This window comes from Natator depressus, chromosome 1 (assembly GCF_965152275.1).
Source record: "Natator depressus isolate rNatDep1 chromosome 1, rNatDep2.hap1, whole genome shotgun sequence".
Classification (NCBI taxonomy): Eukaryota; Metazoa; Chordata; order Testudines; family Cheloniidae; genus Natator; species Natator depressus.
Window position 1 is genome coordinate 104,642,468 of NC_134234.1, and position 26,202 is coordinate 104,668,669.

Below are 26,202 nucleotides of genomic sequence, written 5' to 3' on the forward strand. Positions count from 1 at the left end.
TGGCCTTGGGAGCCAAGCCTCCCTCTTTGTTATCGGCCGCTGAACAGCTGCGCAGAATTAGAAAGCAGCCATGAAGAACTAAAGAGGACTTTCTGTGTGAGGTCACGATGCACTCCGCGGCTGAAAAACAAGAATTGAAGGAGTGGCGGGACAGTGCGAATAGGAACTGAAAGAAGAATGTGGCGCACCAGAATGAAGCCATGGAGCAGCTCATAAACGTTATTGAGCATCAAGCAAACACTCTCCAGGTGCTACTAGCACTGCAAACCAAGCAACCCTGCCCTCCCCTGCAGCCACTGTCGCAAAACTCTTTCCCGTGTGCCCCCCAGACACCACCAACACACTCTTATCAACCTCCTGGCTCCAGTGTGTACCTGCAACATTCCACTCCTGCCTCATCACACTCCAGCCTTGTGGACTCCCAGTACCCAGTGCACTCAACACCCATCCCTCTATAGTTTAGCCCTGATGAAGTACGGTACCCACTGCATTGTACTCCAAAGGAGAAGGTTGGATATGATATCTGGACATTCACAAATCTTTAATTGTCCCACCTCCTCCTGGGATCATCTCTTCCCCCAGTGCTGATGTGGGTTTTTGTTTGTTTGTTTTGTCTCTCTTCTCCGGTTGTTGTTTTTTAATTAAAAGAATTGTTTTGGTTTGAAGCAATCTTTATTCCATTAATTAAATGCAAACACAGCCCTGCAAATCAACAGGCAATTTTCTTACACCTTCATAGTGCATCACCTGCACCAATCACAATCACCTCCTAGCATTACAAGCACTGCACTCCTGAGCATAGCAACAAACATTAGTGGCTTTCAGCTTCAAATTGCTGCCTCAAGGCATCCCTGATCCTTATGGCCCTGCACTGTGCCCCTCTAATAGCCCTGGTCTCTGGCTGTTCAAATAAGCCTCCAGGCACTGAGCCTGAGTGGTGCAGCCCTGAGTGACACTTTCACCCTTATCTTCACAAATATTATGGAGTGTACAGCACACGGCTTTTAGCATAGGAATATTGTCATCAGCCAGGTCCAGCCTCCCATATAGGCAGTGCCAAAGGGCCTTTAAATGGCCAAAAGCACACTCAACAGTCATTCTGCACTTGCTCAGCCTGCTGTTGAACCATTCCTTGCTGCTGTCAGGATTCCCCGTATATGGCTTCATAAGCCACGGCATTAAGGGGTACATGGGGTCTCCCAGGATCAGGCATTTCGACTTCCCCTATGGTGATCTTCTGCTCCAGGAAGAAAGTCCCTGCTTGCCGCTTCCTGAACAGCCCAGTGTTCCAAAAGATGCATGTGTCATGCACCTTTCCAGACTAGCCTGCGTTAATGTCTGTGAAATGCCCATGGTGATCCACAGGCACCTGGAGAACCATTGAAAAATACCTCTTCCGATTAATGTACTCAGTGGCTAGGTGGTCTGGTGCCAGAACTGGAATATGTGTGCCATCTATCACCCCACTGCAATTAGGGAAGCCTATTTGTGCAAAGCCATCCACAATGTCGCGCACGTTGCCCAGAGTCACAGTCTTTTGGAGCAGGATGCATAAGAACATAAGAATGGCCATACTGGGTCAGACCAAAGGTCCATCTAGCCCAGTATCCTGTCTACCGACAGTGGCCAATGCCAGGTGCCCCAGTGGGAGTGAACCTAACAGGTAATGATTTAGTGATCTCTCTCCTGCCATCCATCTCCACCCTCTGACAAACAGAGGCTAGGGACACCATTCCTTACCCATCCTGGCTAATAGCTATTAATGGACTTAACCTCCATGGATTTATCCAGTTCTCTTTTAAACCCTGTTATAGTCCTAGCCTTCACAACCTCCTCAGGCAATGAGTTCCACAGGTTGACTGTGCGCTGAGTGAAGAAGAACTTCCTTTTTTTTGTTTTAAACCTGCCCCATTAATTTCATTTGGTGGCCCCTAGTTCTTGTATTATCGGAACAAGTAAATAACTTTTCCTTATTCACTTTTTCCACACCACTCATGATTTTATATACCTCTATCATATCCCCCCTTAGTCTCCTTTTTTCCAAGTTGAAAAGTCCTAGCCTCTTTAATCTCTCCTCATATGGGACCCGTTCCAAACCCCAGTCATTTTAGTTGCCCTTTTCTGAACCTTTTCTAATGCCAGTATATTTTTTTTTGAGATGAGGGGACCACATCGGTACACAGTATTCAAGATGTTGGCATACCATAGATTTATATAAGGGCAATAAGATATTCTCCGTCTTATTCTCTATCCCCTTTTTAATGATTCCTAACATCCTGTTTGCTTTTTGACTGCCACTGCACATTGCATGGACGTCTTCAGAGAACTATCCACGATGACTCCAAGATTTTTCTCCTGATTAGTTGTAGCTAAATTAGCCCCCATCATCTTGTATGTAGAGTTGGGGTTATTTTTCCCAATGTGCGTTACTTCACATTTATCCACATTAAATTTAATTTGCCATTTTGTTGCCCAATCACTTAGTTTTGTGAGATCTTTTTGAAGTTCTTCACAGTCTGCTTTGGTCTTAACTATCTTGAGCAGTTTAGTATCATCTGAAAACTTTGCCACCTCACTGTTTACCCCTTTCTCCAGATCATTTATGAATAAGTTGAATAGGATTGGTCCTAGGACTGACCCTTGGGGAACATCATAAGTTACCCCTCTCCATTCTGAAAATTTACCATTTATTCCTACCCTTTGTTCCCTGTCTTTTAACCAGTTCTCAATCCATGAAAGGATCTTCCCTCTTATCCCGTAACAATTTAATTTACTTATGAGCCTTTGGTGAGGGACCTTGTCAAAGGTTTCTGACCAGTTTGAATGATGCCTATTATATCAATATCCTCCTTTAACACGGGGCACTCTAGTTCACCCATCTTATTATTTAAACTTCTAGCATTTGTGTACAAGTACTTTAAAAACTTGTCACTGTTTATTTGTCTGCCCTTTTCTGATGTGTCAGATTCTTTATGTGAATGTTACTCATCTGTTCCATCCCCTCCTCCTGACTAAAACCTAGAGAATCTCTGTCAATAGACTCCTCTAAGAGAAGTCTCTGTCCGATCCATGTGCGCCTCTGCAGCAATCATCTTTCCCCCATCTCTTAGTTTAAAAACTGCTCTGCAACCTTTTTAATGTTAAGTGCCAGCAGTCTGGATCCCCTTTGGTTTAGGTAGAACCCATCCTTCCTGTATAGGCTCCCCCTATCACAAAAGTTTCCCCAGTTCCTAATAAATCTAAACCCCTCCTCTCTACACCATTGTCTCAGCCACGCATTGAGACTCTGAAGCTCTGCCTGCCTACCTGGCCCTGCGTGTGGAACTGGAAGCATTTCTGAGAATGCCACCATAGAGGTCCTGGATTTAATGGCCCTGCACACTTCCATCAACACGAATCCAACAGTCGACTTTCCCACTCCGAATTGGCTAGCGACCGATTGGTAGCAGTCTGGAGTAGCCGGCTTCCACAGTGCAATCGCCACGTGCTTCTCCAACAACAGGGCAGCCCTCATTCTCGTGTCCTTGTGCCGCAGGGCTGGGCCAAGCTCATCAAACAGCCCCAGGAATGTGGCTTTCCTCATCCAAAAGTTCTGCAGCCACTCTCATCATCCCAGACGTGTATGACGGTGTGATCCCACCACTCAGTGCTTGTTTCCAGAGCCTAAAAATGGCATTCCACTGTGGTCAGCACTCTGTGAATGCCACAAGCAATCTCCTGTCATAGCTACTACACGTGGCGAGATCAATGTTGCACTCCTCTTGCCTCTGTAGTTTAAGGAATAACTCCACTGCTGCTTGTGACATGTTAGTCAGAGCAAGCAGTTTATTGGTCAACAGTGCAGGATCCATTCCTGCAGACCGAAGAGGCAGAGCAAACAGTACACAAACCATTGAAAGATGGTGCCAAATGCAGACAGAAGCACAGGAATTGCTGGGATGCAAAGCAATGCATCACGGGGCATTGGGACAGGACCCAGGATTTTCCGCGATCCCCTCTGCCTTCTCACAAGCCTTAGCGGCAAAAGAGAAAGAGATGCTCTGTGGGATTGGGATAGCTGACCAGAGTGCACCACTCCAAATACTGCTGCCAAGTGCTGCAAGTGTGAACACGCTATTGCACAGGCAACTGACAGTGTGAACACACACAACAGTGTTTTCCCTTCAGTGCTCTCTGAGTGGAGCTGTAACTGCTGGCGCTGTAACTCTGCCAGTGTAGACATACCCCTAGACTTGTGTGGAGAGTTGGATTAGATGATTCAGACCTAAAATATGTGGATCTGTGAGTCTAGGCTTTGAGAATGCTGAATTTTATGGACATAAAGTTATGGGCACAGTGAGATCATGAACAGAACACAATCTGTTGAGGTTCATATGTTGTTCTACATAGAAGGCTCCAAGAATGGCAAAGGGGAATGCATAAGGGAGTGTCAATTAAGGTTTTTTTTTGCGGGGGGAGGGGGAAGGAAAGCTATAGCATCAGTTTTGAGTGTGACAAGAAAAAAAGTGTGTGAAAGTACAGTGATGATTGATGCGGGGATATAGTAAGGATAGGAAGACACAAGGTGAGTTTAGAAGGTCTCTAATAATTAAGTATTTTGGATTCTACCTGTGTGCTGCTGTATGATCAAAATATGACCATTTATGATTTGCTAGACATGATTATCCTGTTTAAATCCATGTTTCATCACTGTATCTGAGGTTAGGAATAGGAGCTATAGATCTGTATCCCAGATGTGTTTGTTCATGGGGTAACACCCACCAAGTAAAATCTACATTGAAGCCAGACAGCTTTGTGTTGATGGCCCATCAAAAGCAATTAACTTTCACAATGGACTGCAGAAGAAACTCATTCCATCCAGATGGCTCTTCCTGCAGACAGCTTAGCCAATGACTTCTCCTGTAAGGCAGCAAGCCACGTATGGGCATGTGACTTGTTCATGTGAACCTGGACTCCATCTTTTGCCAGTTCTTTTCCACAAACTGTGCTGTGGACTTTGTTTGGGAGAGTAAAATTCCAAACACATGGCCAAGGGTATAAAAGACCCTTGAAACATCTCCATGTTGCCTCTTTCCTGCTCTGATTCTCTGGACTGTGGATTTACAACTAAAAGTAGCCTATTTGAACTATGGACTGAGGACCTTCCAATCTTTTGGAAGTGACCAGAGACTTTACAAGCCAGCAGTCTGCACCATCCCTGCTACAAATCTAATATAAGAACATTGCCATTATTGTATGTATATGATCTGTTAACCACTTTAACTCTTATTCTTTTAATCTTATAAATAAACCTTTAGTTACTAAAGAATTGGCAGCAGCATTATTATTGGATAAGATCTGAGTTATATATTGACCTAGCTGTGTGTCTGATCTATTGAGATCAGCAGAACCCTTTATTTGATTACGTTGGTTTTCAATGACCACTCATCATAAAGTCTAGTGTCTGGGTGATGAAATAAGGTCTGGAATGCCTCAGGAGACTGCATTTTTGACTTTTTGTTAATCAGCGCGGTGAGACAGAAGTTTACTTTTGTTACCAGCTTGGTATATCCAATTTGGAGTGAGTGTGCCCTATTTCTCAGCAGTTTGTCCTGATTCTGGTATTCTCAGCTGTGACCCACTGAGGCATGGTGACAACATGAGAAGTCAGTGATTCTCTGAACATATGAGATGAACATGCAAAGCTACAGTAGGTGTATTCCATAGATAAAAGTGTAATGTATTAGTTCAATTTAGGTGGTAAAATAAGCAGTTGCCAAAATTGACTGCAAATTGTTTCTTCATAGCATTTATAATAAATTAAAGTATATTATGGTAAATTAAATGAGTACAGTGAATTTAAATGAGGAAGAACCCTATTTGCTATGTGGAGCTGAGATGGGCTGGCAAGGCAATGCTCAAATCCACCTTCTGGATTAGGTTTAGGCTGAACTTTGAGGTTCAGGTTCAATGAAAAAGTGGAATTTAGATCCTAATATTGTAGCCCAAATGGTTAAAATCTCAAGAGCCGTCTGCCTTCTTGAATTGTAGAATTTTCACAAGAACAGTGGCTTGAACAGATTCTCACATCTTAAATGGAAATCTCATTAATATAACTGTTTGCACAGATTATGGATACAGTCAAATGGAGAAACAGGAAACAGGCCTCTTCCAGGTCAGGATACAAACCAAAATGAAAATTACAAGGGTAAAATATGGGGTATTGAATCAGAACTGCGCACTGACATTTTAAGGGGTTTGGATATTGTGGTTATGTGTTTGCCAGGATTTGAAGGTAGTATTAGAGGTCTTATTAAACCCTTTCCCATCAAATAAATGTAATCAGATGCAAAATTTTTCAACCAGAATTTAGTTTTACAATCTAAAATAAAAATAAGAAAGTAATTTAACTTTAGGTAAGACAAATCTGGACAAAGTAATAGAAAATATATTGTAGGGAACAGCCAATCTTGGCTGGAAAATGGACTAGATGACCTAGCAGATCTTTTGCATTGGTAACTACTATAATTTTATTACTTCATGTTACAAACTGTCATTTTTATTCATTGCAAAAACCAAAATAGTAACTTAATAACTCAATGGGTGACTATCATGAAAACAGTGGAAATTCCCATTGTAAATGGTTCCCTGTGCTCTGTTATTCTGTAATTGAAAAAGCAATATCCAGAACAAATTTTAGGAGTGAATCAATATCTTTTAATATCTATCTTAACTAGTATATCGAAATACACATGTACAAATATATGGCTCTGCTTACACCGAAGCAAGTGAATAATAAGAAAAGACAGTAAATAATGAGGTCAAACAAATAATTCTGTCCTCAAATAGAGGCTCCTAATTTCTTGCAAAGAGAGGAGATGCAATATCATGATTCAGTTTATACTAAACAAATAAAATACTTTTTCCTTCAAAATCTGAAAATCTTTTGCATTTTCCTTGTTATTCAAGCTGCCCAGCATACTAGCTACTAAAAGCTAACATATGTGGTACACAGATTTCTCTGAGTTATCAGACAGCCTCAGGCAAGAAAAAAGAACCAGAACTAGAAAGCAAAGGGGGATACTGGCACAGAGAGAGGAGAACGAGGCTGGTGCACGTAGCAGTTCTGGCAAATCTGTCATCTGTAAAAGCTGTTTAAATGAATGAATTAAGCAAGGGGAAATGGCAAGTATTTTCCAGTGACGTATCTCAAGATGACGGCTGAAACTGAATAAAAGCATTTGCAAATCATGGACTACCCCTTCCCCCCCGCCCCGCCCCACACACCCTGTCCACAGCTCTCTCTCAAAAGAAAAAATAATAATTTTATCATCCTGTCACCAGAAGGAGCCTCTTTTACTTTTAATGGTTATATCTCATTGTCACGTTAAGGACAGAAGAGAAACTTTACCACATTTAAAGGGGCATTGTAAATTCAGATTTAGGCAAAACACATTGGCCTGTTTTAATCGAAATCAATAGGAGTTTTGCAACTGATTTCAATGGGAATAGGATTAAGATTTAAATTCTGTAAAATTAAGCCTGTAGGAAAATTAAGAGACTGATCCTAACACCCTTACTAGTGCAAATAATTATTGTACTTTGGTGGGATTACTCAGGAGAGTGTCACCTGATGGGGAGGGGTCTATGAACAATAAAAACCTTTCCATCATTGTTATTATTATTATTACTACAAACAATAACAAATAAACATTTCCCTCAGTGCTTACAGGCCAAAATCTGAAACACTCTGAAAAAGGAATGAAAAATTGAAATTCACTAGAAACTGATTGTAAATAAAAGTGAGACTAACCTTTCTTTATTTCCATTGCCTTAGCTGAGAGAAATGCAGTGTAAACAAAGAAAACAAATTTTGAAATTTAAATTTGATTTTGACTTTAATAATCTATGATATTATAACTTATTTGCAACAGAGGCCAGGAATACTCTTTGAAAAAACAATACTTACAAATAACATACAAACAAACCTGACAGGTCTGAAGTATTTAACAAAAAATGGCAGGTCCGAAGTATTTATGAGCATTTATGTTGCTAATCCTGCTAAGTGTTATTATATAGGTGGCACTGGTAGCCTAAAGTTAAGGTAGCCTACCACTTTCTGTTATAAGACCCTGTTTTCAGTTGCTTGTAACTAAATCACACTTAAACCGTTTGGGGTGAAATTTTCCATGCTGGGGTGTCTCAGACTGTTTTTTTTTGTTTTGTTTTTTGGGTTTTTTTTTTTTTTTTTTTTTGACAGTTTCAGCTAAAATGGTGCAGCCCTATCTCAGAATGAGAGTAGGGAAAATGATGTCATTTTGCCCACATTTAATAAAGACACTTACAACCATTTCATTGAGAAGCTCTAATGTCTTGATGCTTTGGAGCAGGGGTTTGAAATTTGGCAGGGAGTTGGCCTTTGTGCCAGGGATGTGTCATTTGCCATGCATAGGAAAATATCCCCAGATTTGGTCAGGTTTTAAGGCTCTGAAAATTTTCAGTTCACACAAGTAGAGCCTTGAACGAGTTTGGCAGCTCAATTCTCTGAAAATGCTGCCCACAATGAGCGTGCTCCATCATCTCACAGCTTCCACATGCCAATCAGACTGCACATGTGATATCCCCCCAGAGTGACTGAGCATGCTTCTTGCCAGGGCTGAACAGGACTTTCCCTGCAGTTGCTCCTTGCTGGGTATCCACTGTGGCACTGGGCTCTAGAATTGAGAACAGAGAGACAGTCCCTTCAGTGCAGTCAGTCCCCACTTTTTCTGGCACCTAGTCAATGAGGAGGAGGAAGATTTGAATGCAAAGGGATGAGGATTGTGCTCGAGGAAGGGATCAGAGTTGTGCAATGAAGGAGGCCGTTGTCTGTGGGAGTCATGCTTCATTTGTTGCAGAAGGTGGAAGTTGTAAGCCTGTTGCAGACACTGGGATGGGAGGGCATAGGCCCTCCCAAAACTAAAGGGCAACACCCTCAACTGAGTGGTTGGAACCACAGAGCCCAGATGGCAAATAATTATGGAGAACAAAGAATGAAAAAAACAGGGATGGGAGTAAAGTCACAGGCCAAACCGAGGGATCCAGAGAGGAACACCAAGCAGAGAACACTGGAGAGCGCCCACTGCTCTTTAAAGGCATCCAAGGAGCCAGTGGACACCGCCCAGAGGAAAGATGCCGAGAGATGTGAGAGGATGAGGGAATGGAAACAGGCCCAACAGTCACAGAGCGCACTCCCAACCATTGACCTTTCTCCTCCTGGACTGTTGGAAGGTGTATAGTGAACAATTTAGTCAATTGAATGCTTCCTGGGAGAACTACATTCCACCTTCGCCTCTGCCACCGAAACTCTGTGTCATACTGGACAAGTCATTTACACCAAACTTTTCACAGATGGCCACTAACTGTGTGTTCCTCATTTTCTGGGGGCCCAACATGAGACACTTGAGCCCTACCAGCAGGAAGCACTAATACAAAAGAAATATTTCAATTCCAGTTCTAAAATGCTTCATCAGTTTCATAGACAAAAAGTGAATCTAATTAATCCAATTAATAACTCCATCAAATAGGTTGATAAGACCAGCTTTGGAAAAAGCATACATCACCATGATCCAAGAAATGTGACTTCTGCGTATAACAAATCTGGATAAACTAGTCAGTGGTTATCCCTTTGCCTAATCCACCAGAACATGATGTTAGTTTTTACATTTTAACTCCTCTCACTCTGACATATGCCTATTGCTGGTTGCCAGGCAACTGGTCTGGCTGCTAAAACTGAACATGGGCACCAATCTCATTACCAGCAGTGCTTTAGAGCAGCGGTTCTCAAAGCTGGTCCACCACTTGTTCAGGGAAAGCCCCTGGTGGGCCGGGCCGGTTTGTTTACCTGCCGCGTCAAGGGAATGGCGCGGGTCAAAGGATGTGCTGGCTGCCCTTCCCACAGCCCCCGTTGTCCTGGAGCGGCAAACCACGGCCAGTGGGAGCCGCGATTGGCCGAACCTGCGGATGCGGCAGGTAAACAAACCAGTCCGGCCCGGCAGGGGCTTTCCCTGAATAAGCAGCGGACTGGCTTTGAGAACCCCTGCTTTAGAATACCCAAAACCATATTAGGCAATTCATAAATTAGGGACATCAAATTCCCACTTAACTTAACTCAGTGGGAATTTGGATTGCCTAAGAAATGGACGATCTGATGTTAAGCTGCCATAGCCAGACACAAAGGTGAGCTTGGAATCTGAGGCTTACATTTTAAAAATTGGAAATAAACTTTTAATATTAACGGTCCATTATAGTCTCTTCCTTTGAGAAAATTTGAAGGAGGGAGCACACCTGAAATGATGACTGAGGGCTCTCTCCCCCATCACCCATGCCTAAGAGACTTTTACAGCTTTCATAGTCCTGTGGAGGAGTGAGGGTAACAAGTACCAATAGCAGCATGGTTATAGTGCCATTTGGGATTATCTAGCTACAGACAATCCCAAATAATTTGTTGGACTTGTTGTGCCAAGGTGTCCTGGCTTTCAGGTGGAGGAATAAAGACATAAAATAGCATTTGTATAATTTACAAACTCTCAAATTATTTTCTGTAACATATGTGGCAGATGCGGAATACATGACTGAAATGTGGAGTAAAGGTTTTATCAACACTCTTTTGGGATGACCTTTGTGGCTTCACTATGTGCAAGCAACTAGTTATTATTTACTCTTTGTTTCTAATAGTGCCCACAAAATGCTGGACACTTCCCAACACAAAAGGCAAAACGGTACCAACTGCAGTCTAAAAGGGGACAAAGCAAATAGACACCGAAATGAAGAGATGAGGGAGAATGAGAGTGGCAAACAAGCAAGGAGCAGTATTTGGCCATGATAATACGTAGCTTTCATTGACAGTGTATTTTAAAGAGGTTTTTTTTTAATTCACAATCAATTTGGAATTTCTAGATCTGGAGAGCAGACATGTGGATAAGTTACAGTTTTCATAAAGTTGTCCGTGTTTCCGTAATTCCAGTTCTTTCATATATGGAAGTATAATCACAAAATTCAGACTCCATCCTCATTCTATCAGTGGATACCGTTAATAGTTTTATTAGGAGGAAAAAGTAAGTCTATGGCATATTTCATGCTGAAAACTTAAACCTTTATATGTAAATTGTTAGAAATGTTACCTTTATTGCTACATTTACACATTGGTTGGATTTCCACCATTTTTAACCCCCTTCCTTTCTATGTGGCATGTCATTATGCCATAAGAAAAATTACCATAAAATTGTTGCAGTTTACACTAAGTCAAGTGGCTGCCTGATTCCTTTTCTGAAATATTGTATAGTAGTCAGGAAGAGTTCATCAGCACAAACTATCTGGTCTTTGGCTCTCTAATATCAGCTGTATTTCTATCATACCGACTCGGGCTGCAATAAAAGACTCAAGGATGTGAAGGTTTATTTACCATTCTTCCTATAAGACACAAACAAGTGAGGATTTCACCTTCACATAGTTCTCATCAGGCTGAAAGATGTTTTCAGTTTCTTCAATCTAAATCCAATTTTATAAAAAAGGAATGGTTTGGGGATTATTGGTGTCAAGCTAACAGGTCACTAATAACTGGCTTTTTGATATCTTGAAAAGAAAAGTGTGTTTCTGTATAAAAATAACAATACTTTAACAGATTAAGGATAAGACTATATTACATGATGGTTACAAATAGATATTATTTTTCCAGTGCTTTCATAATATTTGATTTTCTTCTCTCCTGTACTTCTTTAACACAGGTGACATGGGGTGGGAGTAGAAATCTTGCCTTAACATCATGGGCATGAATTTGAGCTATGTTTGTTAATGGTGGGCCCGATCCTGCATTCCCCATGAACCAAAACTACCATTGATTTTGAGAGGAGTTTTGGGTGCATAAAGAATGCTGGATAGGACTCAGAAGCTGTAAATGTAATTGCAGCTAAATCCCTCAATTCAACTGAATCTGATCCTCAAAATCTACTTTAAATGCTCACATTTCATTATAATGCTGCAACAAATCAGAACAGTGCTGTTTTGTAGAGGTTGCTAGAGTTTATTTGTGCAGATACAGAATTCATAACATAATTTCCTTTGGCTGACCTGGGTGGAGTAGATGTGACTCTCCCTGTTTTCATATCACATATTTAATTTTGAAACTAAAATTTTGCCTCCTGGAAAAAAAATTACCCACAATGCACACCAGGCATTATGAGTGGCAAAAAGGAAACCTGTACAAGTGCAGAATCAGACAAACAGTAGTTCTCAGTCTACCTAATCATTAAGACTAATTCATTAGCTAACAAATTTCACCTGTGGCAATCCCTGGGCCCGCAGAGACTTCAGTTTCATGCTTCTGACTCACATAGCCTTTTCGTGGATGCCCCTGGAGCCCCATGGAATACAGCAGCATAACTGCTCTACCCACCCCTTTTACAAGGTATGTCCTTTCCCATATGGGGATCCAGTTCTTCTGGCTGATGCAGAGACTGCATCTTTTGCACTTCCCTTTGAAGAGGTTAATACTGCCTTGAGCACTAATCCCTTTGCATACCCCTGAGATCCTTACATTCGCTATCATCTTGTGAACCTGCTGGGCACAATCTAGCCCTAATTACTTGTTACCCACTTTACTTCTACACATTTAAAGAGTCATTGTTATGGATGACAGGAGAAGATTTTCTTTTAAATGGAAATTTTTGCTCCTAAATCCCTTAGGTATATGTAACAATCTCCTATCACACTCAAAATTAGTCTGCTGCATCCAAAAGTTAAATCTATTTCCTCAGTTCACCTAGAACACTTTCCACTTTCCCTATTCATGTAAATTAACAAATCTTTTAAAAAATGAAATACAGAGTTATGGAAACCAAATCAGGGTCATATATGTTGTTATATGTTGTTATAGCCCTGGGGTCCCACAGGAAAATAAAAAAACAGCAGCATAAAATCTATAGAAAGAGCCAGCTAGGTATTACAACAGTGTATTATTATCTTTCATCAGTTAAGCTCACTCTTATCCCATTTCAGCCTTGGGATCCTATCAGCTTCAAGATACAGGAGAGGCCATCATGCACTTCCCTAAAGGTAGCCACTTCCCAACTTAAGTCTGATTCTCTACCCGAAAAAAGAACAAGTGTCTAGACTTACCTTTTCCTGCCTGGGGCTTGTCTTTACTTGATAACTCAGAAATATCAACTCCACATCATAAACCTCAGCCTAAGCTTCCTCACTGAGCATGGCTGGCTGTCTGTGGCAGAGTGCTGAGAACCAACAGCTGAACCAGCACTCTGGTCACTGTAAGTCCAACTTAGTTTCCCTGGAGAAGGACCTGATTGCTAGAAGCTGGGATTAATTACTAGATCAGTCTGAGCTGGGGGATCTAAGGAGCTAGTTAATCCATTAACTGGAAGAGTAGAAAGGAACATAAGAAAGAAGAGCAAAGGGAGAATGAGAGAAAGAGGGAAGTAGGGTTAAGTAAAGGAAGATCTTTGCATGGACAGATCTCTTCCCTCATGTAAAAGGGAATGATGTTTGTATGTCAGTGTACACAAAGTTGTTGCATGGGCCTATCAAGTGGTGGTGGTTGAGTTAATACACAAACTACATGTCAGTGTTTACAAACCACAGGTGTTAGAGCCATTTGTACAAGAAGATAGGAGTGCAGGGCTTCACCCTGTCACGCTGTCCCAAGGGCTTTCCTTGAGGACTTCATCTGTCCTAGTTCTCTCTTTCTAGAGAAAGATTCTGATCTCCCTTATATGCAAGATGGTTTAGCAAGCCACATCTGCCAAATAAGTCAGCAGAACTTCAGCAGTTTTATGCAAGGTGGATCATCAGAAGAGCCCAACCTCCCTGTCATGAGACTGCTTGGCAGAAAACCATTGGGTTTATTCCTACATGACAACCAAAAATAAAGGGGGTATCCAGAGCCTTTTCAAGGAAGGGTCTATTGGTGAAGGAAGATCTCATCTGAGGGGTAAACAATATGTCAAAACGGTTTGTTGTATGAACTTCTGCAAATCATAGAGTGTCAGATTCATACAAGTAATAAATATTTTGCACAACTAAAGCGTAGCGATTCTCAACACAATATGTAAACAGAGAAAAGGAGATTCAGTTTGCAAACAGCTTCAGTGTTAAAATTTGGAGAGGGATGTTCATACTCTCTCACAAATAGTCATGAAAGACCCATAACTTTAATTATTTAAAACAAGACTGAACTAAACACTTGCATATATACTGTTGAGAAAATTCTGCACTAATTGGGTGATGGGCCTGGATAATTTCATCGGTCTTTTCCATTTTTAATTTTTACAATCAAAGCCATACCCCACGATTTTTCTTCTTTCAGATCTTGGGACTTTGTCTGAGGAAAACATCTCAGTTTATATTGTAACTAAAGCTGGGCAAAAATAAAATAAAAAATCCCATCACTGAGGAAACTGATAAAAATTCCAAAATAGAACTGGTTGAAATTTCCTGGGTTTAAATTTTTTTAATGTTTTCTCATTGTTAACTATTTGATTTGGCAGAAAAAAAAATCTCAAAGTTTCACAAACACTTTCTCTGAAAATTTTCAGGCTTTTCAATAAGCTGCTCTATATTCTGCTAGTTCTAAGCATGGAACATTATGGCTACCATGAATCCTTATTTCTGTGTCTCTATTTTTTTTGTCCTGGTCTGCTTGAAGGTATGGAAGTTAAAAGTGAAAGTCCCTTCCTTTCGAGTCCCCACCTCTGTAGAAACCAAATAAAAAATAAACTGACTAGGGACCAAGTGGCTTGTCAGCAGTTCGGCAGAAAAGGACCTTGGGGTTACAGTGGATGAGAAGCTGGATATGACTCAACAGTGTGCCATTGTTGCCAAGAAGGCCAATGGCATTTTGAGATGTATAAGTAGGGGCATTGCCAGCAGATCGAGGAACATGATCATTCCCGTCTATTCGACATTGGTGAGGCCTCATCTTGAGTACTGTGTCCAGTTTTGGGCCCCACACTACAAGAAGGATGTGGAAAAATTGGAAAACGTCCAGCGAAGGGCAACAAAAATGATTAGGGGACTGGAATACATGACTTATGAGGAGAGGCTGAGGGAACTGGGATTGTTTAGTCTACGGAAGAGAAGAATGAGGGGGGATTTGATAGCTGCTTTCAACTACCTGAAAGGGGGTTCCAAAGAGGATAGATCTAGACTGTTCTCAGTGGTAGCAGATGACAGGACAAGGAGTAATGGTCTCAAGTTGCAGTGGGGGAGGTTTAGGTTGGAAATTAGGAAAAACTTTTTCACTAGGAGGGTGGTGAAACACTGGAATGCGTTACCTAGGGAGGTGGTGGAATCTCCTTCCTTAGAATTTTTTAAGGTCAGGCTTGACAAAGCACTGGCGGGGATGATTTAGTTGGGGGTTGGTCCTGCTTTGAGCAGGGGGTTGCGCTAGTTGACCTCTTGAAGTCCCTTCGAACCCTGATATTCTATGATTCTATGAAGCTAGCAGCTGAATCGGCAAATGTGTATATTCTACTGAAAACAAGTTGGAATGTTTTGTTGTCTGGATACATTTGTCATCCAAGCTGAGTACGCAGTCAGGGAGCATATCAGTGTGATAAAGAACTGAAAATACTAAATAGAAATGGAGAAGGAAGGAAACATGCCGCATAGAGCTGTGCAAATTTTTGGTTATCAAACCATTCAGTTGAAGTTCATGGGAGCTGTCTTCTGAATCTGCTGTATGGACCTCTAGACACGGGTGCAGTCTAAATGAAATCAGTGTGCGCACCTGCAGCTCTGAGGCCTAGATATCTAAAGTTAGTATACAAACTTAGAGGCAACTTTGGAAATTTGCCTTTAATTAATCTCTGCCATAGTTTCCCCACCTGTAAAATTGAGATAGTACTTCACAGGGTTTTGTGAGGTTTAACTAATCATGTGTAAGGCATTTTAAGGTTTTTGGAGGGAAGGCACACATTTTTATGAATATATTTTAAAGAAAGCAGATGTTCTCCTTTGAGGATCAGCAGTAAAGTGTAAAGTAGTGACCTCAAACAAGTGGTGCTGTAATCTCAACAGGAACAGTTATTGAAACAATTATAAAGCACTGATGCTCTTCCTGGACCTAGTAAAATCTGCTATAAACTAACAACCAGTAAACATTCCTTTGAAAATGAGCATGACTAAACTATAGAGCTGTCTCTTGCTGTTCCATGAACTGCTTGCTCCAACGTGGCTGACAAAAAAAAAACAAACAAAAAAATCAAAGAAATGAAACAGATTTACTGCTTTCATTAATTAGCAGCTGAGCTATTTTCAGGAAGATAGAATCAATTGGAAGAACTGGTTAAAAAGAATCAATGATGTAACTTTTATAATAATTATGTATACCTGTCGTAACTCATTATCTATTCAAGCCTGACTTCTGTGTTCCCTTGACTGTCCCGTTTTACACTGCTTCTCTAAGGAAATGTTTTGTACTCTCAACAAATGTGTAATTAGCAATTGAAAGGTTTCAGAGTGGTAGCTGTGTTAGTCTGTATCAGTAGAAAGAACGAGGAGTACTTGTGCCACCTTAGAGACTAACAAATTTATTTGAGTATAAGCTTTCACGGGCTAAAGCCCACTTCATCAGATACATCACATCACCAAGGAGAGGTACCCAATCTTCATCGATACCCTGCGAGACCTGGACGACACACTGTCCACGTGCTTCCTCTTTGCCACCTTCCGCGCACTGGCAAGTGCCACGTGCAGACATCCAGCTGTGCCTCCGCCTCACCGTGGAGTTCCTACTACAGAGTCATGGCGACCTTCACGGAGTTCTACACCATGCTGCTGGGCTTTGTGAACTTCTGCCTCTACCAGTCCTTCAGCCTGCACTACCTCCACAAGATTGAAGGCCAGGCTGAGGCAGAGCAGAAGCCAGAGGAGAGGGAGGCGTATACCATGGACTCAGAGTGCTACATGGAGAAGCTGTCGGCTCTGAGTGCCAGACTAGCCCAAGTGGTAGTGCCGAAACCAGAGGACGAAGTGTGGGTGGATGAGTTGCCTGCGGACGGGGGGAGCGCAGAGCAGGAGGCAGCGAGGAAGAAGGAGCAGGAGGCAGTAGAGAAGCTGTCATAAATATAAAGGGAAGGGTAATCACCTTTAAAATCCCTCCTGGGCAGAGGAAAAATCCTTTCACCTGTAAAGGCTTAAGAAGCTAAAGGTAACCTCGCTGGCACCTGACCAAAATGACCAATGAGGAGACAAGATACTTTCAAAAGCTGGGAGGAGGGAGAGAAACAAAGGGTCTGGGTCTGTCTGTGTGATGCTTTTGCCGGGGACAGAACAGGAATGGAGCCTTAGAACTTTTAGTAAGTAATCTAGCTAGGTATGTGTTAGATTATGATTTCTTTAAATGGCTGAGAAAATAGCTGTGCTGAATAGAATGAATATTCCTGTCTGTGTGTCTTTTTTGTAACTTAAGGTTTTGCCTAGAGGGATTCTCTATGTTTTGAATCTAATTATCCTGTAAGGTATTTACCATCCTGATTTTACAGAGGTGATTCTTTTTACTGTTTCTTCTATTAAAATGTTTCTTTTCAAGAACTGAATGTTTTTTTCATTGTTCTAAGATCCAAGGGTTTGGGTCTGTGGTCACCTATGCAAATTGGTGAGGATTTTTACCAAACCTTCCCCAGAAAGTGGGGTGCAAGGGTTGGGAGAATTTTTCCTCTGGCCAGGAGGGATTTTAAAGGTGATTACCCTTCCCTTTATATTTATGACAGAAGCAGAAGAAGCTGTTTGAGGGGTTGCAGTTCTTCCTGAACAGAGAGGTGCCTCGGGAGCCCATAGCCTTCATCATCAGGTGTTTTGGAAGCAAAGTGTTTTGGGACAAGTTCGTGTGCATCAGTGCCACCTATGATGTGAGGGACCCAACCATCACCCACCAGACTGTAGACTGGCCCAGCCTGTGAAAGCGGGTGATAGGCAGGTAGTACCTCCAGCCGCAGTGGGTATTCTACTTGGTCAATGCCAAGATGTGCCTCCTGGTGGCTGATTATTTCCCCGGCATGCTGCTGCCCCCACACCTCTCACCCTTCATTTCGGGGAAGGATGGGGACTACATCCCACTGAGAAGCTGAAGCTGTTGGCCCTGTAGAGGGGCGAAAACCCAGCAGAAGAGAGCAGAGAGGAGGAGGAGGATGACAGTGATGAAGAAGATGATGATGATTATGAAGGCTCAGAAGGAGAAGAACACTCTGAAAAGGAAGATGAAGGGAAACTGAAAAAGCTGGAAGAGCAGCAATCCCAGGGAAAGAAGCTGCCAGTGAAGGTGTCGGCAGGCACGGTGCGGCTGGAGGACAAGCAGCGAGCAGCCCAGAAGGTGCAGGGCGAAAAGAAGCATCTCGCTTTCATGATGATGAAGAAGAGGGAGAAGTATCTCTATCAGAAAATCATGTTTGGGAAGAAGCGCGAAGTCCGAGAGGCGACCAGACTCACTGAGAAGAGGAAAGCTCATGATGGTGCCACGAAATCAGAGAAGAAGAAAACCAAGAAGGTGTGACGGGAGTGACGGAGCTGTCGGGCTCTGCCCTCCCTCCAGGACTGGAGCTGCCCCTTGGCCCGGGAGATCTACTTTCTAGGCTGTACCTCGGGCCTCCTCCAGGACAGGCCACACTGAACGGGAGCCAATAGCATCTGGCCGGCCATGACTTTCAGCTCTGTCGATGCTCTGGGGACACCCCCAATTACTGCCTATCCCCTCTATTTAAAAACAAAACCAGCCTCTTCCCCCGTCCTCCGGGACCCCATCCAAGGCTCCCCCATGGGGAGGCTCCGGGAGCATTCTTTGTCTGCTTCACTCACACCAATGCCAACAGGTTATGGGTGGGAGGGGGCAGTGGATTCCCCCACCTGGTCTGTCGCAGCAGAGCCTCCAGGTAGGCAGATGAGGGGTGTGGAAAGGGAAGAATCCTCCCCGTGGCTGCAGCAGATCATGGATGCAGCCAAAGGTCCCCAGAGAAGCCGAATGGCCTGTTAAGTGTCAGCAGCTCTCTCTGGGTCAGGGGAGGGGAGGCTGTGCCTGGTGCAGGCGAACATCTCGGGGCTCTTGGTCGTACAGAGCTAATGGTAAAAGCGGGGCCCAGGGTGAGCTGGCCCAGTCCCTGAGCTGGGGCTCCTCCAGCAGGCTGGGTGCCTTGGAGCTTGCGGCAGTTGTTGCTCTCAGAGGGAGGGTCCCTTTGCTGTTTGCTTTGCAGGCTGGGGATCTGCACGGTCCCTTGCAGCCAGTGCAGGCAGGTTGTGGGTCTCCTGGGAAAAGCTTCCACTGCATGCATCCAATGAAGTGGGCTTTAGCCCACGAAAGCTTATGCTCAAATAAATTGGTTAGTCTCTAAGGTGCCACAAGTACTCCTCGTTCTTTCTAGCAATTGAAAGTAGCCCAAGTAATAAAATGAAATGAAATATAGAAAATAATCCATAAGAAAGGAAAACATTTGTAAACCTGTAAAAACTGGCATTTAGACAACAGTTATCACAGTTAGTGAAATAATATACTACATCTATATTTTTAAATACATTTGACTGGAGTTGATTGTTGCAGTTGAAGCCTCTTCGTCTATAGCTTTATAAAGTGACTCGTGATGTGGGCTATTACACTGAAACTGAAATTAATATTGTTTCTTCTAAGTAAAATATATAAGGCTTGAGTCTTCTTGCTATTATACAAGTTTTTCACTTGGGTAACTACATGGATATTACAGAGTGGAGAATCAGGTCCATAATCCACAGCATATACTATGTATTACACCGTTAACATAATAGAGAAAGCAACTCTGTTTTACTTATTCTGTTAGCAGCACACTGACTTTCCTTTTTTTCATTCTTTTATTGTTGCTGCTATGGCCCTGATTCAGCAAGGTACTTAACTGTGCCAAACAGTAAAAATGGGAGTGCACTGAAGTCAATAGACTATTCCTATGCTTGCAGTTAGACATGTGCATGCATACCTTACTGAATTAGCACCATAGCAACTTCTCTATATTCCCATTCCCATTTTGCTTTAATACTAAATGGTGTGAAACTGCCCTACCCCCACCCCTTACTCACACAGGTCCCGGCAAGGGATTTGCTGGAGGGACCTGGGTGGAAAAAGAGGGGGAGCTGGTAAAAGACCTCGGCTAATTACAGAATAAACATGGGGTTACCTGCACTGTACACTGTTATCTGCTGGCACATGTCCAGTGTGGGTACTCCATAGGAAAGTTATACAGTGACTGGATAAATGGCTTGGAAAAGGACTTAAAAAAGAGGTGTTCATTAAAGGAATGAACAGGGGGCGGTTGGGGACTCCTATGATAGGTATGACAGGGAGCCAACCCCCTATGCCTATAGCCCACATTAACCCTCCTACAAGGGGGAGGGGTCGATGGTAAGGTCCCAGCAATGGATTTGTTGGAGGGACCTGGGGGGAAAACAGGGGGAGCTGGTGGAAGTCCCCCACCCCAGGTATGGTAAGGTCCCAGCAATGGATTTGCTGGAGGGACATGGATGGAAAAAGAGGGGGATCTGGTAAAAGACCCCGGCTAATTAGAGAATAAACATGGGGTTACCTGCACTGTAAACTTATCTGCCGGGTAGTCCCAGACACCTAATAATAAAATTGTGGCCTGATTAAACCCATATCAAATGTCTCCTGTCCTTCTTTTGGCATAGCCAGACAAGTGGTGTGAAACCACACGCCCTTACCCTCACTGACCAGTGTCCCCTGAGTTTTTGTGCGAGCAGCTGTGGTGTTTAAGTCAGCAAAGTTTCCCTGTGCTTTTGCTATTCCAGTGTCAGTCACTATGTCAACCCATGGAGCATTAGTTTTTCACATCAATCCTTGGCCTGATTCTGCACTGCCTTGCAACTGCTGTAGGGGTTCAACCCTCAAAGGGGGCAAGAAGCAATACTGCCATCTGTTTGTCCAGCTATACTGAAAGAATCACAGGAGACATTTGATATGGTTTTAATCAGGTCACAATTTTATTATTAGATGTCTGGGACTTCCCAGCAGCGTACAGTGCAGATAAACCCATGTTCATTCAATAACTTCCTGTGGGGCTTCCATCAGCTCCCCCTCTTTTTTCCATCCAAGTCCCACAGCCAATCCATGGCTGGGACCTTACCGTCCACCCCCACTATTTCACCACCTAAAGGGAGGGAGGGTTGGTGCTGCCTCAGCATGCTACTTGTGAAAGAGGGCTTCACCACATGGGCTGCCCCCTTTAAACTCTTCTGCCATCTGGATTCCAGGGGATGAGTCAGAGTCACCACTTGTCCCCTTTTGAAGCTCTTTGACCTCTCTCTCCCCCCTCTCCCCCTGCATAAAGCATTGTTCCCTTCATTTGGCTAGGCAGACAAATGATCAGTGGTCAATTCCATGCACAGGCAACTCCTTCCCTGCTGTTCCTGCTCTTTCCTGCTGTTGATATCCTAAACTCTCATGTATGAAATTCTGTATGTATGAGTTGAGCTATAGCTTGACAGCCACTATACTCTAACCACTATGGAAGTGAATTTTCTTTCATCACTAGAGTGACCTGACAGGCCATTCTTTGCTGTCAGAATGGCTCCTTGGAGAGAAACTGCTGGTGGAATCTCATAATTCATGTATGCCATGGCACTCATGAGTCTGATGTGTGTGAATCATTAAACCTCCTTCCCACCCATGTATTGCTGTATGGGAAAATAATGGATGGGGAAAAGGGTAAATCATGATGATGACAGCAAAGAAAAAACACTTTTGGGATGTGGCATAACTTTGACCTTCTGTTTTCCCACAACACTGTTCACTCTACTTTGAACTCTTCAGAAGGGCCATGTTCCCTCTATTCGTATTAATATAAATGCCACTTTGAAAGTTTAAACAAATAGTCAGCTGAATCACTGTAAGGTCCTGATCCTTCAAACACTTATACATGTGAGTAGCTTTAATTATGTTAGTTGTCCCATTGAAGTCAATCAAGAGTCCAACACGATCTTTTATTGTGCCTGAACCTGCTCTATGTGCTATATTTGAAAAAGCAGATTATTAATGTGAGGTCTTATGTCTGTTGTGTCTATTTCTAGTGATTTCAACACTTTCCTCACCCAAGATTTGGAAGCGAAAAACATAGTGCAAGTATAGACATGCATTGGTGTAAACAATGTGGAGTCAGTGGGACTGCTCATGTGTCTGTTAAGTTACCTGTGTGACAAGTGCTTGTAGAATCTGGGCCATAGCCTATACAAAAGTTGTATTTTCTGCAATTTGTTGCCACTCAGTCTTTACACAAAGTGTCTAGAAAGATATAATAAAACTATGACTGCACTGTGTACCCAGAAGGAAAAGTGTTGACTTAATCTCTTTGATACATCTGTGTCTGAAGCTGCAAGGTGCAGAGTGCCACACTCTCTCTCAGGACAGGCTCCTTTGTTTTCAAAAATAGTGTCAAATTTATTTACTTGACCATTAGGCAGTTGTGATTTACACCAGTGTTTCTCAACCTTTCCAGACTACTGTACGTGTTTCAGGAATCTGATTTCCCTTGCATACCCCAATTTTCGCCTCACTTAAAAACTACTTGCTTACAAAATCAGACATAAAAATATAGCAGTGTGACAGCCACACTATTACTGAAATATTGCTTATTTTCTCATTTTTACCATATAATTATTAAATCAACTGGAATAGAAATATTGTACTTACGTTTCTATGTATAGTATAGAGAGCAGTATAAACAAGTCACTGTCTTTATGAAATTTTAATTTGTACTGACTTCGCTAGTGCTTTTTATGTAGCCTGTTGTAAAACTAGGCAAATATCTAGATGAGTTAACGTATTCCCGAGAAGACCTCTGCGTACCCCCAGGAGAACTCATACCCCTGGTTGAGAACCATTGATGTAGGCAATATGGACTAACATCAAGATACATAAAAGAATCATTAATGAATAACTGGAAAATAATGGCATAGCTGCTAACACAGGTAATGCAGCAAGACAGCTACCAAGATATGCCTTGCCAACCCAATATATTGTTGAAATGATAATATGTACAGACACTGAGGGCCACCTTTTTTAAAAGGTACTTAGGTGCCTACAGAATTAGATTGGTGCTTAGTTGGATTCCCAAAAGAATCAAGGCAACTAGCTCTCCTTAAAATCAAGGTCCTAGACGCATTTGCAAATCCTGCTAGATGCCTGTCTGAAACTTTAGGAACCTAAGTACCATTCAAAAGCTAGCCTGTGGTGAAATTGAAAACTGGCTTTGCCTGGAGAACTCTGGAAAGGTTGGAATTTAAACATCTTACTCCTACCCATCCAATCTGCAGTAATGGTCTCTGTGCTTCTGAATACTCTACACACCAGCCACTGACGCTCCTTGGCACGCTGGCTTAAGTCAAATTCAGCAAGGGGGCCCTCTTCTCCAGAATACAGGCTTCCCTAAACCATCCCCCGATGAGGTAGGCTTGAATAATGAGGAACACTTGGCCAAACTGCTTATATTCTCTCCTATTTGCCTTCTTCATGGTATCCTGCACATAGCAAATTTGTCACCATAGGCACAGTAGAAAACAGGAAGTATTTGGGATTGTTTAAAAGAAAGACTCTTTTTTCCCCTCAGCAGGTCATTATCAAAATGGAGGGGGAAAAAGAAGTCATCCTCCTCCCCTCTCTCACCAAGCAAATGAAATGTACAATGCATCTGAGGCAAAAAACATATTTTAAAAAGTAACTCTAATTGGCATTGCTGGGCCACTTGCTGGCTTCAGCTGTCAGGCTGAGAAGTTTATAATACTAAACATATGGTAAGCTCATAAAAGAGACAGCAATCCAGTTTCCATCAGGAGAAGAACTACTATAACGTTGAATTATGGAACAAAATATTCAGGGGTAAATGTTTTAACTGACCTCAAACTATCCTCCAAAGTTACGCATGCCAATTTTGTTTATTAGTAAATATTTACAACACATTAGTTTCCAGAACTCTGCGCTGCAGTACATTGTACAATACATCCCACATTGCAGCCAGTCAGCCAGCTCCTGACCTGCTGCAACCTTCTGTGGTGGCATTCCACAGGGTGGAGACTGGTGTCTGGTAGGGGCAGGAGGAGATGTTAATGCTGGGGCTGCCAGCCCCTGTCTCTCTCCATCTACTTCAGAGAAATGCCAGTGAGGGTAGCAACTGAGTTGACCAAGGGTTCCTGAGTTCCCAGCCAAGACTGGGCTCCCATTGTGCTAGACACTACACAAACCCATACGAAGGTACACTCCTTAGCCCCAAACAACTTACAGTCTTGTGCTCTGATCCTGCAAATACTTATGCACATGCTTAGTTTTACAACTATAAGTAGTCCCATTGATTTCAGTGGGGCTCCTCATGATTAGGGAAGTTTGAAAATATTCTAGCAAAATTGTTTTTTGGTGGAAATTTTGTTTTTTGACAAAATGAATAGATTTGAATAATATTTCATACCCACATGTCAGACATCATGGAGTGCCATATAAATCCCATTTCTGTGGTTTCACTGGGTGGATGCACAAATAGGTTACTAATAACAATAATTTACTAATATGTGTACACAAAAATAAAACTTTTATGGATTACCTGAGAGTTCTGTGAAGCTATTACAATGACTGAACAAAAGATCTCAAATGTTCAAGTTAGTTTCCCACCTGCTGAAGTGAAGAAACAGATTGACAGAGCCGGAAGAGTACCCAGAAGTTACCTACTACAGGAGAGGCCCAACAAAGAAAATAACAGAACGCCACAAGCCATCACCTTCAGCCCCCAACTAAAACCTCTCCAACGCATCATCAAGGATCTACAACCTATCCTGAGGGATGACCCATCACTCTCACAGATCTTTGGAGACAGGCCAGTCCTTGCTTACAGACAGCCCCACAACCTGAAGCAAACACTCACCAGCAACCACACACCACACAACAAAAACACTAACCCAGGAACCTATCCTTGCAACAAAGCCCGTTGCCAACTGTGTCCACATATCTATTCAGGGGACACCATCATAGGGCCTAATCACATCAGCCACACCATCAGAGGCTCGTTCACCTGCACATCTACCAATGTGATATATGCCATCATGTGCCAGCAATGCCCCTCTGCCATGTACATTGGCCAAACTGGACAGTTTCTATGTAAAAGAATAAATGGACACAAATCAGATGTCAAGAATTATAACGTTCATAAACCAGTCGGAGAACACTTCAATCTCTTTGGTCACTCAATTACAGAGTGGCAATTCTTCAACAAAAAAAAACTTCAAAAACAGACTCCAAGGAGAGACTGCTGAATTGGAATTACTTTGCAAACTGGATACAATTAACTTAGGCTTGAATAAAGACTGGGAGTGGATGGGTCATTACAGAAAGTAAAACTATTTCCCCTTGTTTATTTCCCCCCCTAATGTTCTTGTAAAGTGCTGGAAATAGCCCACCTTGATTATCACTACAAAAGTCCCCCCCCCTTCCGTCCCCCTTTCTCCCCCCCGTCCCTTCGCTCTCCTGCTGGTAATAGCTCACCTTTCCTGATCACTCTTGTTACAGTGTGTATGGTCACACCCATTGTTTCATGTTCTCTGTGTATATAAAATCTCCCCACTATATTTTCCACTGTATGCATCCGATGAAGTGAGCTGTAGCTCACGAAAGCTTATGCTCTAATAAATTTGTTAGTCTCTAAGGTGCCACAAGTCCTCCTTTTCTTTTTCAAGTTAGTTATAAAATCTACTTTAAAAATATTAATTTTTTTCTTGCTAGTTTTAGGGTCACCAGCTCTATTCACCCTTAGTGGATAACCAGTTGTTTGGTGATTGTGGAAATCTATTGAATGGCTTAACTGGGTAAAAGTTTCTTTAATAAAAAGCCTGATCTGTGCTAAAAAGTTAAAATCTGCCCAGCTATGTCACCCTGAGCTCAATGTAGTTAAGCCAATCTAACCCCTGTGTAGACAGTACTAGATCAACAGAATAATTCTTCTCAGGGAAGAGAATTATCCACGCCAACAGGAGAACCTTTCCTGTCGGCATAGGTCAGATGTGGGCAAACTACGGCCTGCGGGCCACATCCGGCCCGCAGGATGGTCCTGCCCAGCCCTTGAGGTCCCAGCCGGGGAGGCTAACCCCCTGCAGCCTCACCTCACCACTCTGCCAGCACTCTGGCTGGCTGCTCTTGCCAGGCAGCGCGGCAGCATGGCTGTC

General features: G+C 42.6%; 1 protein-coding gene and 1 pseudogene across 1 annotated transcript in view; one reads left to right on the forward strand and one right to left on the reverse strand.

Moving 5' to 3' along the window:
- Window positions 1–18,523, forward strand: part of LOC141987857 (pescadillo homolog) — a 47,483-nt pseudogene extending 28,960 nt beyond the window's left edge.
- Window positions 1–26,202, reverse strand: part of NALF1 (NALCN channel auxiliary factor 1) — a 761,784-nt gene that overhangs the window by 208,197 nt on the left and 527,385 nt on the right. The gene's annotated exons all lie outside the window — the stretch shown is intronic.